The sequence below is a fragment of the Marmota marmota genome, unplaced genomic scaffold (genome assembly GCF_001458135.2).
Source record: "Marmota marmota marmota unplaced genomic scaffold, marMar, whole genome shotgun sequence".
NCBI lineage: Eukaryota > Metazoa > Chordata > Mammalia > Rodentia > Sciuridae > Marmota > Marmota marmota.
In genome coordinates, this window is record NW_025999932.1 from 41,110,991 (window position 1) to 41,114,272 (window position 3,282).

At 39.9% G+C, this 3,282-nt stretch overlaps 2 long non-coding RNA genes across 7 annotated transcripts in view; one reads left to right on the plus strand and one right to left on the minus strand.

The window, feature by feature from the left end:
• LOC125616159 overlaps positions 1-3,282 on the plus strand; it is a 33,017-nt gene that overhangs the window by 16,445 nt on the left and 13,290 nt on the right. The window lies entirely within an intron of this gene.
• LOC107141056 overlaps positions 1,323-3,282 on the minus strand; it is a 3,007-nt gene continuing 1,047 nt past the window's right edge. For 2 of the 6 annotated variants that reach the window (XR_007346800.1, XR_007346802.1), the window contains exons 2-3: positions 1,883-2,955; positions 1,323-1,597 (exon numbers count right to left, since the gene is read on the minus strand). This is a non-coding gene — a long non-coding RNA (uncharacterized LOC107141056). The other 4 variants (XR_007346801.1, XR_007346799.1, XR_007346803.1 and 1 more) reach the window with 4 other exon arrangements.

Here is a 3,282-nt window from a genome sequence, read left to right on the forward strand (position 1 = left end):
CCCTCTGGTGATAGAACGGTGTTAGTAGCAGCCTCCTGTTGTAGCTTTTTCCCTAATAGCTGTTTCTCCTCTAAGCTTTCTTCCTTTAAATTTTCTTCCTCTGTCTGACTAGCTTGAGAGACCTTCTCTTTTGCTTGATCTAAAATGTCTTTCTCCATGGTCTGAACCTCTAACAATTTACTTAACACTCTTTCAGTTTGTTTTTTACTAATTTCTAATCTGTTATAAAGATAACGCAACCCAATAAGATAACACAAAACAAAACCGAAACAGAATGAAACAAAAACGGAACAAAAAATCGTTGTATCAATTTTCCTATTTTCTTGACATGTGCATTTGTGGTCTATTTCTATCTCTTCCTCAGGGGTGAACAACTTCAAACCTTGAGCCAACCATTTTTCCCAATCTGCCTGAGAAAATTCTAGGGATAGGCAGCTTGAAACAAACACAAAACAAATCAAAACAAGAACACATTGTTTTTGAAAATGGTCACCCATTCTCTCGCCTTCCCTTAGGGGCAAGCAATTTCACTTACCCCGAAGCTTCAGACGTTCCCCCGCAAGGGCCGCCAAATGCCACAGTCTGGCTGGGCACAAATCACGAGCCACTGAAGCAGGAACAAACTTTATTTTTAAACTGCAGGAAAACACTTCACACAGCTCCCGGGGAATCCTCCCGAACGCCACGAGGCTTCTCCAGGAACCCCCAGCCTGAAATATCTCTCTCGGAAATCCCTCCTCCTGCACTTCCCCAACCAATGGGAACTCTCGGGGAATCCCCGGAAATCCCCACGAGAACTCCAAAATAGTGTGAGAACTCAAAAGTTGCGGCAGAGGCGGATAGTAATGCCTCGCCTGTCAATCAATACTGTTGGCAAAATGCCAGGGGCCATACAGACTCGGCCGTGGCTCTCAGCAGTTTAGAATTTGGAATCTGGCCACACAATCATTTCGCCCTCCTTTTCAAAAGCCTGCAGAACTTTGGCCTGCCTTTCAAAAACCTCTACAATGTGTCCCAAATGTGCCTTTAAAAATCAGCTTTATCAATGGATAACTTATGTACAATAAGCGGCATCCATTTAAAGTGTATAGCCAATGAGTTTCAATGGATTGTTTTTGCACATGAAATGTTTTTACACCATCAAGGTACAGCAACAAAGCCTTTCCATCACTTTCCCCATCCACCTCGCCCCCAGGATTCCCTGAGTCCCCAGTTCTAAGCAGCCACTGCTCTGGTCACTATAGATTAGTTCTGCATTTTCCTCTCATTCTTTATTTTTTTTAATGTGTCTTTATTTTGACAAGTCAAAACTGCAGTCAGTCTTAACAATTCCAAATTTTGTATTTTTCAACCTTTCTGTACAGAAAATAACAAAACCCCCCAAAACAGCCAGTCTCCCCCTCACACATATTTTTCCATTCACAATCACATTAATGACAGGTGAGGATCCACGTTGCTGGGTACCTCAGGACCTCTTCCCTCTAGACAGCAGTGTGGTGCTCCCAGATGAACCTGCTGCTGTTCTCATTTCTGCTTACTGTGAACATTGTGCATAAACCTTCGAGTGACATGGATTTCATTTCTCTTGAGTAAAAGCCTAGGAGAGGAATGGTTGGGCAGTATGGTAGGTGGATATTTCACTCCAAACCCAATTTTCCAACTCTATTTCCCGTGATTCTTACCCTCCTTTGAGCCGAACGGAACTATTCACGTTTTCTCAGACATGTCCTAGGATCTCCTGCCTCTATGCCCTTCTTTTTGTCATTTTCTTTCCAGATCACACCCAGATCAGCTCGATGGGAGTATTCATGGGACTCCACAAAGACCTCTTTTTCCCCCCCAGTTAGAATTGACCGGCCCCCTCAGAAAGTCAGATGTTTACCTCTACCATTCTTATGGTGATGATCTCTTTTATCTTGAATCAGAGTTCTTGTCTCTTCTGCTGGATCCTAGATACTCCTGATCACAGGTTCTATATCCAATTCAATCCCATGATCTCCATAGGACTCACCTACTTCAGTTCTCTGTATATAGTAGGCACTCAGCCAATGTCCACTGAATAATGCAGCCAATGCTATATGAAAAAAATATTAAAACTTGCCTTCTTTGTATGATTAAGATTTCATATAAGAAGTACCAAAACATCTGTTCCTCTGTCTTCCAAAATAGCTGTGCCTATTGAACTTCTTGTATACCGAAATTCCACTATTAAACATCCATTCCTATCTTGATATTATCAATGAGTAGAAACATTGCAAAAAGAGACAACTAGGTTTTCATGACGTACTTCCTGATGGGGAACAATGCCATCAACAAAATGGTCCAAAAGATCGAACCTGAATCTGATCAACATCCACAAAGCAAACTACAGCAACTACAGAGATGGGGAAGCATTAAGCCACAAGACAATGATGCCATCACCAAAGTCCTACCTCTGGGGAATTCTAAAGGACAAACAACTTGGGTGTGTTTTTGTTTTAACAAATACATTGAAAGAAAAAAGGCAAAAACTTAAAAGGAAGATCAACCATTGGCATGTATGGATTTCATTTTGATCTTGATTGAAACAAACTGCAAAAAAAATTGATGACGTTGATGATATTATGGGTTTTTTTAGAGTATTAATCTTTCAGATAACATTGTTTCTGAGATTTATTTTAAAACAATATAGAAAGGGAGAATCGAATGGCAATGTGGATGAGGCCCGATTGGCTCTGAGTGATTAATTACGGAAGCCAAAAGATGAATACATAGGGTATATTATATTATTGAAATTTTCCATGATTAAAAAAATAAAGCCAACTACCTTTGAGCCAAAGTCTTCCAGGCTCCAAAGTCCTTTTAAAAAGTGTTGGCACTCCCAGCAGGTTACATATTAACAGATTATTAATCATTAACATTTTAGTCCTTACAAGTTTCCAATAACTTAACCCATTAAGTCCAAAGTTTTCAATTCTGCAAATATTTCAACAACATTGACATAAATGCATTAAAAGAGATAGGAAACCATAATCTGAAGCTTATATATATTAAGATATTAGTTAATATTATATTATAATTTTATAATATTACACATTATATAATTACATATTACATACTATATTTAAGTTTTTATAGGTGTTCCTCATCTGAGACAATAGGACACATTTTTCCAGCCTCTTCCTTGCTGACCTCCTGCATCCCCCAACACAGGCTCCACTTCCCTGCATCCATTTCTTACTGCTCAGGCCATTTTGCCCCCACCCCACCTCAGGCAGGTGCTCTTCCATGGAGCTACATCCC